This window comes from Bubalus bubalis, chromosome 20, assembly GCF_019923935.1.
Source record: "Bubalus bubalis isolate 160015118507 breed Murrah chromosome 20, NDDB_SH_1, whole genome shotgun sequence".
Lineage (NCBI taxonomy): Eukaryota > Metazoa > Chordata > Mammalia > Artiodactyla > Bovidae > Bubalus > Bubalus bubalis.
The window spans coordinates 44,701,959-44,716,274 of NC_059176.1; the positions used below are offsets into that span (position 1 = coordinate 44,701,959).

The 14,316-nt window shown below is 48.0% G+C and overlaps 1 long non-coding RNA gene across 1 annotated transcript; it reads right to left on the reverse strand.

Moving 5' to 3' along the window:
* Positions 1-5,938: 5,938 nt before the first annotated feature.
* Positions 5,939-14,005, reverse strand: LOC123330796. The gene is made up of 3 exons (XR_006546966.2): positions 13,747-14,005; positions 12,794-12,928; positions 5,939-6,564 (listed from the first exon to the last, which is right to left on the reverse strand). It is a non-coding gene; the product is annotated as an uncharacterized LOC123330796 (long non-coding RNA).
* Positions 14,006-14,316: the final 311 nt, after the last annotated feature.

A 14,316-nucleotide genomic window follows, 5' to 3' on the forward strand; every position in this document is an offset into this window, starting at 1 on the left:
TGAGCTCCTTGTGCTACACAGCAACTTCCCACCAGCTATCTATTTTACACAGGGTAAATTCGTCCCACCCTCTCCATCCCCCACTGTGTCCACAAGTCTGTTCCCTACGTCTGCATCTCCATTGCTGCCCTGCAAATAGGTTCACCAGTATCATTTTTCTAGATTATATATATATATATATACACATTAATATACAATATTTGTTCTCTGACTTACTTCACTCTGTATGGTGGTCTACACAGATCCATCTGCATCTCTACAAATGGTTCAATTTCATTCCTTTTTATGGCTGAGTAACATTCCATTGTATATATCATCTATCAGTGTGGCGTCTAGGTTGCTTCCATGTCCTTGCTATTATAAATAGTGCCCCATCAGCCTTCTTTAGATGCTATCTCTTCCTTGCTCCTTTTCCCAAAACCCATCCTCAGAAAGCCTTCTGATTAAGTCCATGTCATGAAAGAGTTCCTTACTGATTTTCGGGTTTGCCCATCCTGAGATGTTAGCCTTATACCAAAAGACTGCCTACATGGTAGTGTTTCAGGTACACGGTACCCCAGGCTGGATGGAGAGCTGTGTCTTCCAGTACAGAGAAGGGAACCATCACAGCATACCAGAAAGCTTCCTGCACCAATGGCCACAGATGCCAGTTCCAGCCTCATAACCCCCAGTGCTGCTGCCCAACCTCCAGACATACGCTCCTCTGAGAATCTCACACGTCCCTCTTACATAGGCATTTATTTTCAAGGAATAGAAGGTGTCATCACAGTTTCTCTGCCATCCCTCCTCCACAGCTGCTGCCCTCTTCTCGTAAAGCTTCCAGCATCTCAGCCTAGGGTGAATGCACCTGCCCCTAAACACACAAAACCCACCGCCTCTGAGCATAAGCACAGTGATTTCCATGGAACCAGTACAGCCTTGCCCTGCCTGCTTCACCTTGTGACCGCCCTTTGTGTTTCTCAGCTTGCCCACTGGATGGATAGGTTTGCTCAAGCTGTCCTGGACTTTGAGAGGAAGGATCCAGAGCCCCCACCCCTTGCTGCTGGTCATGTGACGTGGCCCTCACCACCCCTCACTTCCTCTAGGGGTTGAAAGGATACTTCAACGTGGGCAGCAATAACATATGAACATGAATATAAGAAGCTCCTATAACTCAATAGCAAAATAAATACATACAAAAATAAAAAATGGACAGTGACTCAAACAGACATTTCTCCAAAGGAGACATATAAAGGAAATGGCAACCCACTCCAGTATTCTTGCCTAGAGAATCCCGTGGACAGAGGAGCCTGGTGGGCTGCTGTCCATGGGGTCGCACAGAGTCAGACACGACTGAAGAGACTTAGCATGCATGCATGCATTGGAGAAGGAAATGGCAACCCACTCCAGTATTCTTGCCTGGAGAATCCTAGGGACAGAGGAGCCTGGTGGGCTGCCGTCTATGGGGTCACACAGAGTTGGACACAACTGAAGCAACTTAGCAGCAGCAGCACAAAAATGAAAAGATGCTCAACATCACTCATTGTCAAGAAAATGCAAATCAAAACCACAGTGTTTGTGAGATATCACCTCACATCTGTGTGCCTTCCTCAAGGGGGCTCTCCCCGCCACCCCAAGCCCCGAGAGGGTAGGATTCCTGACTGTTTCATCAAGGGCCGTGGTTTAGTGCCTCACATGGTTACCAGCACCTGGCTGGCTGAGTAATAAAGTCAGGGGTCAATCCCCATAAGGAGAACCCCTGTTACCTATGGAAAGCCAATAAGCAGTCTGGGATTCAAGGTCAGCCAGTCCACTCAAGTCAACCAGCATCAACAGAGCACCTACTGTATGTAGAGCTGTGAAATGCAGCCTAGAGTAGCTGCTAGGAGAACAGAAGCGTTCCAGATTTCCCTCCCACAAAGGAAAAAAATATCCAGACCCTCTGTCCAGACAGTTATCTTCAGAGGCTCTGAAGAGTCTTTTCCATTTATAGTTTTACCCAGAGAGGCTCTTTGATATTATAGGACTTGCCTGAAGATGCCACTTGGAGGCTCCAGCTCAAACAGTTTCCAAAGGGAGCGTCATGGAGACACCACTCTATGGGTTAAAATCATCTCTCATTGCCATGGCAATCCTGCCAGTCATTAAAGAGATGCATTCAGGGCTGGCAGGGCTCCTGCAGGTCTCAGGGCAGGCAGGAACCACAGGCCATGGAGGATGGGAAAGAGGGGCAGACAGAAGACCAGTCAGAAAGGCAGAGGTTGTCAAAATGCCCTGATCTAGCAGGAAATAGACTGGGAGTGATGGCTGCGGGCCACACACTTGGAAATTAGTGAACTCTCCGGGATTGGGAATGTCTGCAGGAGTCAAGGAAATGCTCCTTGGATGTCCCTAATGGTCCAGCGGCTAAGAATCCACCCGCCAGTACAGGGGTCATGGGTTTGATCCCTGGTCCAAGAAGATCCCACACGCTTCGGAGCAACCAAGCCCATGTGCCGCAACTACTGAGCCCACACGCTAGAGCCCATACTCTGTAATAAGACAAGCCAAGCACAACAAGAAGCCCACGCACTGAAACTAGAGAAAAGCCCTCACATAGCAATGAAGACTCAACGCAACCAAAAATAAATAAATAAATAAAATCTTTATTAAAAGAAAATAGTCCTTGTGTGGGGCTGATTATGGACTCTCTTAGCAGGTCCCACATCTGGGCTTCCCTTGTGGCTCAGCTGGTAAAGAATCTGTCTGTAATGTGGGAAACCTAGGGTTGATCCCTGGGTTGGGAAGATCCCCTGTAGAAGGGAAAGGCTACCCACTCCAGTATTCTGGCTTAGAGAATTCCAGGGACTATATAGTCCATGAGGTCGCAAAGAGTCGGACAAGGCTGAGCGACTTTCACTTTCACTTTAGCAAGTCCCACATCTGGGCACAGCAAAACATCCTGAGCTGCAACCACACAACAGGCAAAGGGCAACCAAGAGTAGGGTGAGGGCTGGGAAGGCAGTGGAAAAGGGGAGGGATAAAGACAAGGAAGGGGTCAGGGAGGAGAGCCATCTCTGCCCGGGGTCCCCAGGTAAATCCATGGAAATCAGAGGCTGTTTTCTCGCTCGAAGATCCTCAAGACTTTTCTTTATATCCAATCACTCCCAGCATCATAGGCAGAAACAGAGATAGACTTTGAACTTACCTCAGAGGCAGAGCTTTTCCAGAGCCTTATATACCACTCTTCCCAACTGAGGTCCTTTCCCATCACTGTAAACAGCTCACATCCCATAATAATCAGTGGAACATTTTGTTAAGAAAAATTGTTTGTTGTTCAGTCACTAAGTTGTGCCTGACTCTGCAGCCCCATGGACTGCAGCACACCATGCTTCCCTGTCCTTCACTATCTCCCAGAGTTTGCTCAAACTCATGTCCATTGAGTCGGTGATGCCATCCAACCATCTCATCCTCTGTCATCCCCTTCTCCTGCCCTCAATCTTTCCCAGCATCAGGGTCTTTTCCAGAGAGTCAGCTTTTCACATAAGGTGGCCAAAGTACTGGAGCTTCAGCATCAGTCCTTCCAGTGAATATTCAGGGTTGATTTCCTTTAAGATCGACTGGTTTGATCTCCTTGCAGTTCAAGGGACTCTCAAGAGTCTTCTCCAGCACCACAGTTCAAAAGCATCAATTCTTCAGCTCTCAGTCTTCTTTATTCAAGAAGAATAAGCAAAAGTAATCTGCCTTAGTTTAGAAAGATTTGCCTTCTGGAGAGTCAGGAGAACAGCTGAGGCTCCCAGCCCTGGGTCAGAAACAACATCTCCTGAACTTGACATGGGAGGTTCTGCTAGGCTTCCCTGGTTAGACCCCTGCTTGATCTCCAGACTTCCCCTATGTGTGTGACCTGGGCTTGGGGGGATGGGGGACACTCTCTGGAGAGAGAGGGTGTCCAGGGGCCACACGCAGTAAGACAGGCCAAGGTCTTCCCCTCTGATCCCTAAGAGGATGGAAAATGGATCCTGCCTATTTGTAGCTGGTGGTTTGTCGGTACCAGCCAGGCAAAGGGGCAACTGCCGGGGGATGTGAAGAAAGCCTGTCTTCCCCTCTCTCCTCCCTGATCCAGTCTGAGGGGACATGCCCACATGATGAGGGCAGGGGCCAGTGAGAGCAGATAACACCCTGCCCCTCCCCACAACCCAGCCTCCAGCCCTGATCCTAAACCCTTCACGAACCCAGTCTCACCTGCTCTGGGAGAGAAGAGTAGAGCTTGAAATAGAGGTGAGATCGACATTTTAAAACAAGCAGAACTGGGTTCTTCCTAATTGCAAGTGACAGAACTTTCTGGAAGTAGGCTAGGCCTTCACTGGTAGAGCTGCTTCCCAGAGGGAAAGGCCTTCACCATGACACAGCCAGAGCAGTTACCTGAAGAACAGAGCAACTCATGTCCCATGCATACCCGGATGAGGGCAGTTGCACAATAAACCAGTGATGCTAATAAAAACGAGGTGGCTCAATTTCCAGTGTTATATTTGAGGCAGAGACACAGTAAACTTAGCATTTGCTGGCAGCCAAGATACTGTCAATTAATGAAATTCCTTCCCTCTAAAGGGTGGATGGTTTAAGATGATCTTCCAACTTTGGGGAGAGCCATTTCTGACTTCAGCCATTTACTTTCATATTCCTCCTAATTAGTGTGTGGTCAAAATTTTATGTTTTACTTAGCAACTGAACAACAAAAAGACTCCTCACAGGAGGGGGTGCACGACTCTCTGCTGGCTGAGAAAGCCACCTTTGTATTTCCCCCAAACTCTTGTCTATGTCTTTTTTATTTGACTTCAGTGGAAAGAAAAAGCCAAGATTTGGGCCAGCAACAGCTGTGATGGATACATGTTGATATTTTGTTGTGTCTCAATTTGCATTTCCCTGATGACCAGTGAACTTGAATAAATGTCTATGTTCCATTAACATTTCTTCTTTCAGGAATGTCTTCTCTATGTCCTTTAGTTTTTGTTGTTTTTTTTTTCTCCTTCTGAATTATTTATCTTTTTCTTATTATTTTGTAGGAGGTTGATTTTTAGGGATTTGTCATAAAAAGTTTTAGGCATTTGATCTCAGGCCTTCACTGGCAGTTACCAACCATCTGTGGCTATATATATTTAAACCAATTTTTGGGTGGGGGGGGTGGGGTGGGGGGGCCTCGGCATGTGGTATGTGGGATCTTAATTCCCTGGCCAGGGGTGGAACCCATGCCCTCTGCAGTGGAAGCCAGGAGTCTCAACCACTGGAACACCAGGAAAGTCCTTAAGGGACCAGTTTTAATTTAACTTAAGTTTAAATTCATTTCCTCAATCGCAGTAGCTTCATTTCAAGGGCCCAACTGCTGTGTGTGGTGAGTGACTACTGGATTGGACAGTGCAGGATAGATATTTCCATCCCCAGAGAAAGTTCCATGGGCAGCACTGGTAGAACCAGTGTATCATTTGTCTTTCATCTATTCTAGGTTGTCTCTGGCCATACCTAGTTTGACATTTTAATAGAACTAAATCTGGCAATGTTTACTTTATGGCTGCTGCTAAGTCACTTCAGTCGTGTCTAACTCTGTGAGACCCCATAGACAGCAGCCCACCAGGCTCCTCTGTCCCTGGGATTCTCCAGGCAAGAACACTGGAGTGGGTTGCCATTTTCTTCTCCCATGCATGAAAGTGAAAAGTGAAAGTGAAGTCGCTCAGTCGTGTTCAACTCTTAGCGACCCCATGGACTGCAGCCTACCAGGCTCCTCCATCCATGGGATTTTCCAGGCAAGAGTACTGGAGTGGGGTGCCACTGTCTTCTCCATCTTTATGGCTACTAAATGCTTAAGAGAACCAACGAACTCTCTCCCAAGTTTATTTTTGTTTAACTTCCATTTTTTACTTCTCATATTTTTATACTTTTTCTCATTGAGATCTTTAGCCTGCAAAGAACTTACTTACACACAGGATGAGGTTGTTCGTCTGGCTTTATTTTCTTCCAGAAAATATTGTACAAATACAATTTGTACAATAACCCATTCTCTTATCAATGCAAGACCGTTTGTTGTTGTTGTTGTTTTAAACTTTTTATTTTGTGCTGGGGTCTAGCCAGTTAACAATGTTGTGATAGTTTCAGGCGAACAGAGAAGGGACTTAGCCATACATGTACATGTATTCAGTCTCCCCCAAACTCCCCTCCCATCCAGGCTACCACATAATATTGAGCAGAGTTCCCTGTGCTGTACAGCAGGTCCTTGCTGGTTATCCATGTATCCATTTTAACCATGTACACATGTATCCATGTGTACATGTCCATCCCAAACTCCCTATTTGTCCCTTCCACACAACAACCATTAGTTCGTTTCCTAAGTCTGTGAATCTCTTTCTGTTTTGTAAGTAGGTTCATTTGTGTCGTTCTTTTTCTCAGTGCTCAGTTGTAGAATGTCTGTGTGATCAGACTGTGGTTTTCGTTTTCCTTTATGAACTGGGCTTAACGCTCATCCCTGGGCAGCTCTGTCCCACTGTTAGCCAGTGAACACTCAGCAGTATTTTCATCTAGGTCTGCAGGGCCAGTTAAAGATGGGGAAGCTGAGTCCTGGGAATGGCAAACAAGCAGCTTCAGGTGACAAGAGGAAAGATCCAGGGACAAGGTCGTGGCAATAAGATGCATTTTGAAAGCAGCCAACTTCTGGCGGGAGGAAGTCCCTGTTCATATTGTTTCCTGCACATGTGCCATGTGGCTTTTCCACCACCAGTTCCCTGCAGGGCTTGGCTACAGGGCCTCAGAGGTGGCTTAGAGCTGAAGCCCCAGTTCCTTCCCCACCTTCCCCTCTCATGGGCTCCAAGACCTCCCCGCAGCACTCTCACCCACCACCCTCCGGGTTTCTCCACCAAGTGCAGCCCACCTGGGTGCAACAAGTGTGCTTGATGCCAGGAACCCAAACATAAGACAGAGCCGGTGACAGGCTTCCCTTGGAGGAGACACTGGCTGTGTAAATTGCAGGGCCCAGAAAAAAATGAAAATGCAGGGCTCCTTGTTAATACTTAAGAATGTCAAGTTGGGGGAGCAGAGGGCTTAATGAAGCATGGGGCCGTTCTTAGGGCAGGGCTGTGGAGCCAGCCCTCCTCCTAAGGGTTATGGGCTCAGGGAAATAGTGCCTCCACTTAAGTTTCACCCCCACTCAAATGGAGTGCTCCCAACCTCCTGGCACTAGAGCCCTGACTGCAGCCATTGACCCCAGCCACTCCCAAAGCCCCAAGCTGTGACTCCAAATTAGGGGCTCTACTTTTTTTTTTTTAACATCCTTTCTTTTTGTTTTTTAAATATGGACCATTTTAAAAGGTTTGTATTGAATCTGTTACAGCATTGCTTGAGCTTCCCCAGGGGCTCAGGGGTAAAGAATCCACTTGCAATGCAGGAGACCCAGGTTTGATTCCTGGGTGAGGAAGAGTCCCTGGAGGAGGGCATGGCAACCCACTCCAGTATTCTTGCCTGGAGAATTCCATGGACAGGGGAGCTTATTGGGCCACAGTCCATGGGGTCGCAAAGAGTTGGACAAGACTGAAGCGACTGAGCATGCACTCACAGTATTGCTTGTGTTTTATGTTTTGGTTTTTTGGCCGCGAGGCATGTGGGATCTTAGCTCTCTGACCAGGAACGGAACCCACGCCCCCCACATTAGAAGGTGAAGTCTTAGCCACCGGACTCCCAGGGAAGTCCCAGGAGTCAGTCTGTTTTAATTCTACTTTAATTCTACTAATTTAGAAACTTTAACTTCACAGAGATTCCAGCCCCCAACCCCATCTTCACCACAGCACATCTGAGTCATAGTCAAGGGTGTGGTTGTGCACACAGCCTCCTGGATCACAGCAAAATGAGCAAGAAGCCAGCTTATCCCAGGCTCTGGAATAAAATAGGCCTGGTTCCAAAGCCTCTCCCTCACTCACCGTCTACATCACTGTGAGTCTCAGCTGGGGATGCCTAGAGTTGCTCCAGGCACAGCCATAAGGATTAAAGGAAGTGAGACCCAGTACCTGGCACAGAAAAGAGGCTTATGAACAGTCACTTTGAGGGAGAGGCAGTGTAGCCAAGTGGTGAGGGCTCAGACTGCCTGAAACATCCCAGTTCGGCCCCTTACCAGCTGTACAGCGTAAGCCACGTTCCCAAACATCTCTCTGCCTCAGTCTCTTCAGAGGTTAAATGGAGACTATTCTAAGAGTACATTCCTCGCTGTGTCATTTTTAAGGATTAAATAAGTTAATGTTTGCCACTCTGTTTACAAGGGCTTCCTAGGTGACTCAGTGGTAAAGAATCCGCCTGCCAATGCAGGAGACTCGGATTTGATCCCTGGGTCAGGAAGATCCCCTGGAGAAGGGATAGGCTACCCACTCCAGTATTCTTGCCTGGAGAACCCCATGGACAGAGGAGCCTGGTGGGCTATGGTCCATGGAGTCGCAAAGAGTCAGACTCAACTGAGCGACTGAGCATGAGATAAAATAAAGCACTGTCTGTAGTCCTGTAGGGTTTGGAATTGGAAGAGTTGGGGGGCAAGTTTGCTCCAGCTTTTTTCACTGAGGAGCCAAAGCAGGCCCTGTGATCTCCCTGAGCTTGGTCTTCCGGCCACTTAATGGACATGATGATTGCGGCATTTGTGTTGTTGTAAGAATCAAATGTGCCTCTGGTGCCAACATGCTGATAAGCGAGATACAAATGTTGGCTGCTGTCATGGTGATTCTTCTTCTGGTCATCAGAATCCCTGACTCGTGGAGACACAGAAAGAGATCAGAATCCATCCAGTGACATTAACTGTTAGCCTGCCCTGTGGCTGGCTTTGTACTAAAAGCCAAATATATGGAGGAGAAACAGAATATTTCCTGCCATACCAGTAAACAAAGGACGTCACAGTCATCAGCAATTGCAGCCCTCCAAAGTGAGCCAGTGAGCCCTGAGGACACTCAGGAAGAAGAAGAATATCTGCTGTCTAGCAGCCATCAGACTGCATCCACTCTGTACAGTGAGCCCCGAGGAAACTCAGGATGTGAAAGCACAGGATACGGGCCCCAGATAGCTGAGATGCCTATGAAAGGAATGATTTCAGCAAGCCCAGACTCTTGCATCTCCCCACACATAGAGAAGACTAAATTCCTTAACCTGGGAAATTTGGTGTTCTTTAGTTAACAATAATCTTTTGGCTTCAGACCACCTGCCCTTTGTTGCAAAACTTTTATATAACCTGGCTCCTTCCTCACCTCCTTGGAGCATTTAGTTCTCTCAGGGTTACTTGAGATGATGCCTCCTGGGCTTAAGTCCTAAAAATTTCCTCTGAATAAAACGAAACCCTCAACTTTTAGGTCGTGACTTTTTCAAGTCTACATGGAGGTAAGCTGGAGGCCTGGACCACAGAAGCTCACTTTCTCCTATTTATGGCAGACAGATAACACCTGATAATACAGGCAAGAGGGGAGTTAGGGTTAGTTGCAGGAGAGGTAGGTGGTGCTAGAGGTAAAGAACTCACCCGCCAATGCCTCTAACCATGGGCTTCCCTGGTGGCTCAGACTGTAAAGAATCTGCCTGCAATGCAGGAGACTCAGGTTCAATCCCTAGGACAGAAAGATCCTCTGGAGAAGGGAATGGTTACCCACTTCAATATTCTTGCCTGGAGAATCCCATGGACAGAGGAGCCTGGAGGGCTATAGTCCGTGAGGTCACAAAGAGTCAGACACAACTGAAGCGAAACTGAAGCGACTTAGCATGCAAGCACAGAGGAGATGTAGTAAGGCAAGAGGTTTCCTAGCAGGGTCTTCATATTTAACTGGGGGCTGGCTGTACCTCTCACTAGCTGTGTGATCTGGGCCAGGAACTGAGACCTCCGTAAGCTTTAGTTTCCTCATCTGTAAAGACTTTAAAGACTGAATTAAGCAAAATAACATGCAAGCAATGTGCGACTGGTAAATAGATGTTGCTTCCTGCTCTACTCTTTCCCAGCCACATATCAATGATGACAGACCCGGGAGGGGCTCCTCCACCCAAATTCAAATCATGCGAGTTCACCTAGAGGTTGCGGCAGGGGTGAGGGCTCCAGCCAGGAGGGGCCGGGATCTGAGCTGTTTAGATCTGCATCCAGGATGAAGGGAATTTCCTGAAGCTGGCTTTGCTGTCCTCGTTCCTTTTATGAAGCACTGGACTCTTCCTGCATCCATAAAGATGAAGACATTCCTTTGCAGGGATTTAATTTCGAGGCTGCATGCCTGGCCGCTGAGAAAGCCCAGGCTTCCTCCTCCTTTTGAATCTAACCCTGGCGGCTTTGTGGGCTCCAGACAGGACCGCATTCCCTTTAATGCCTCCGGAATCGCTTACTCACTCCAAAATCCGCTGCCTCAGGGCTTTCCAGCCACAAGTAAGCCTTCTTTTCATGGGCAATCAGGCAGCAGCCTGGAGCAGAGAAGGGAGGAGGGCCGCATGCCCTACGCCCCACCGGGTCTCTGTAGACAGTTTAATGCAAGGGGCCTCCCCTCTCCCTGACCCCAGGAGATGAGCCCTAGTGAGAGGCACCCAGGCAGAAAATCCATCTGCATCTGAAAAGAGGAAACTGAGGCTGGCCAGGACCCAGGACCCAGGACTCTGGACCCTGGACAGATTTCCCAAATCACCACTGGGAGGACCCCCCCTCCCCCAACCAGCCCCCCCGCCCACCATCTTGTGGCTGAGCGTGTCTTTGGTACTTGCCAGGATCTATGTGTCATGTGGTCCCTGACTCAGTATCTGGGTGCAGAAGGTGAACACACTCAAGAGAGTGCGTCCAAAGGTGGGGACACGTCCACCAAAGGCCATCTGCTCCTCTGCTCAGGGAAGTGATGCACAAGTTTGAATTGCTAAAGGTTGCGTTGAGGGGAGGGCGGGGGCTGTGTGGGTGGATGTTGCCTCTGCATGGCAGGTCTGGGAGGCTTTTCTTCAGCAAAAGATTTATTGCGAGCTCAGCTGTATGCTGGGTTTCATGCAAGCCTGATGCTGGGATTCAGGGGGAGTAGGGTCAAAAAGGCCACCAGTTCAGTAGCACAAGGGGTAAAAGACAGTGGGCTTCAGATCTGGAGGAGACGGACTCGCCCCCACCCCTTACACTTAATGGCACTGTGCGTCTTCAGGCAGGTGATCTATTTAGACAGCAGTGTCCTCGTCTGTAAACTGTGTATGACCCTAAAACCTGCCTCTCAGGACTCTTTGGAGGGATCAACTGATATTCTATAAGGGAAAAGATCTCTCACATGTTGCCGCTTCTGTAAATTGAGGTCTGACTGCTGGACTTCCAAGCCTACTCCTGGCAGTACGTGCGGGCCGCCCTCAGGGTCTGACAGTACTGGAGTCTAAATCTGATGCTGTCACTTGCTGTGTGACCTGCCCAGTGGTACTTAGCCTCCAGGGACCCCCGTATTCCCAACTGTTAACACTAACAGCAGTACCTAACTCAGACTGTGGCTGTGATAAATCAATGATATAATTCAGAGGTCAATTTAAAAGCAATCAAAATGTGAAAGTGAAGGGCTTTGCACAGACCTGTTCCCAGTCAGCCCTAAAGAAATGGCAGCTATACTTTTGATCATTAATATTCTTATCATCTACAGGCTAAGAAACCTGAGGTATTTTTCTATCTTTCCACATGTATGTCTTTAGCCAAGTCCAAAAAAGAAAAAAAAAAAATTTGGAAGTTCTCACACTACACAAGGACAGACAATTATGAGGAACTGTGGAAACAACCCAAAACCTTTGGAGAATCAACAGCAAAGCTCAATGCTCAGTTCATGTTGTCATTCTGCGCTCAAGGGTGTCTCTCCAGATGACCAGCAGGTGCTTCCGGCATCACATGCCAGGCAGGAGCAGGGGGGGTCTCAGCCCCTTCTGCACACGGCCCCTTCACTGGCTGGCCAGCCCCTCACTGGCCTCTTTCTGTCCAAAGGAAGTCTTTGAGTCTCTGAGCTGTGCTCTCTGCTCCTCTCAGCAACTTCTGCCCATCCACCCCACAACCTCCTGGACACAGGGAACTCTAGGTGCTGAGTCACCTTCAGTGAAAGAAGAGGGGGCCTTGGCCACATCTTAAATCAGGAAGGGCCAGAAGGAGATGTTCACTCTGACACTGACCCAGGTTCTATTGAGCTTAAAAGGAAACTGAGACATACTAAAGGTTACAGATGAAGCTAGTCATAACAGGAGTTGAGGACTCAGGGCTAGAAGACAGGCTATCAGATGCCCAGGTTACAGCTCTGCATTGGGGTCACCTGGGCACAGCCACGATGCCATGCCTAGACTGATTACATCAGCATCTTTGGAGGTGGGACTCAGGCTTCAGTGTTTGGCATCCAAGACTGTACATCACTGCAACAGAGCTGGGAGACCCCTACGTGAACACTAAGGGCCGTGGTCCACCATGTACTCACGCCCAAACTGTGTGCTGGGGATTCTGATGTAACTGGTAGCTTGCTAGGATCATTCAAAACTCCCAGGTGATTCCAACATGCAGCTAAGTTTGAAAACCACTGTTTTAATGTAGCGCACATGCATGCTGCCTCTTTGTGACCTCATGGACTGTAGCGCATCAGGCTCCTCAGTCCATGGAATGTTCCAGGCAAGAATACTGGAGTGGGTTGCCATTTCCTCCTCCAGGGGATCTTCCCTATCCAGGGATCGAACCTACCTCTCCTGCATTGGCAGGTGAATTCTTTACCACTGAGCCACTTGAGAAGCCCTTTAATGTAATGTCTCCATTTAAGTTTAAAACTCTATCTACTCTTTAAGGAAAATCATAATACTTAACTGCAACCAAAATGAGTACCTGTTTCATTGAGATGCAATCCGATGCATGTGCTTCTGTTTTCACAGTCCAGGAAATAGGAGCGCTTGAAGTTATGGGACTATTAATCTGCATTTTGTCCTTCAAGTAGATGTCGTTAGACTTGCTTGCATGTCACTGCATTAAATAATTTTCCAGTTCAACAGAAATTTACTGTTTGCTTTAGTATCAGCAAAGTTTAAAGGATCATTCTGAATCAACAACATAATAAAAAAAAAAAACATTTTTGCCATGAAATGTCCTGTCTTGACATATGGTCCTTATAAATTGAGTTTACTGAGTATTTGTCCTTGGCTGAGAAAAATGTCTGGGATGGGACTTTCACACTATCAGATGGAAATTCCTGCTCCTGTTTTTTTTTTTTTTTTTAAGATTGTCTAAAATTCTGAAGCCTTTCACCCTCTTTATTGCCTCCCAACTATTATGAAGAAACTTTGGGAAGAAGCGCCCCAAACACTCATCCACTGTTCTCATGGGGAAAACTCTCAACACAGTCACAGGAAGTACATTTTGAATAAGCCAAGGGAAGACCTCCCTGAGCACAAAACCCCAGGGCTGCTCCAGTGTCCTCAGCAGGGAGCACAGCCCAGGGCTCCCCTTTGCCCTCCCCCGCCAAGCCCACATGATCCTCCTTCTCAGGTCTCCTGCCATCCTCAGGCATCCAAGCAGGAGCACCGGGTTTCCCCCCAGACACACACAAACACAGGTGACCCTCAGGGCTTCCAGAAGCTGTGAGTGTCAATCACCTACCCTTATCAGTTCTCCGTCCAACAGTTAGAGTCACAAAGCTGGCTGGAAAAGTGATAAGGGGATGTGACTGGCCAGCGACGATGTTTTTGATGAAGATTTGAGGGACAAGAGGAAAACTGACATTTGATTTTCAGGTCAAAACGTCCACATGACCTTCTCTGGGACGCCCCCCTGTGCCCCCAAACCTTCTCCCTGCCCTCCTGCTCTGCTCCAGCTTCTCTCCAAGTCTCTCCTTCTGACATCTGGCAAATCTTCTCCCTTTCTGCATACACAAATTGAGATATACAGCCCTGGATCATTATAGAAAGTCGTGGATTCTTTACATTAAAAAAAAAATTAATTAAATGTTAAAATGAATTTAAATTTCAAAATGAATAAATAAACCAAAGTTAGCAAAGTCTTTACCCAACAGATCCCACAGTTCTGAGGCAGGACATCCGTGCGTTCTCCTCCTCCCGGGTTCTGTGGCTAAGTCCACACCCACATGCCATTCATAAAGTCCCTACCCCGAGTCTCCTCCTCCTGCAGGGATTGGTCCTCCAGAGGTGCTGGCCCCAGGCCAGGACCCATCAGCTGCAGATCTGCTCGAGCTGGATGTGTATATCCACTGTGCCGTGTGGCCCTGGTGGGATTGGGCTGGGGTGGAGCCCGGTGCTAAAGATGAGTTCTCCTGCATCCTAGCTCACTGTGCTATCATGTTAGGGTCTTCCCTCTGGACAGTTGGCCATCCACACTGATCTATACACACAGTCTTT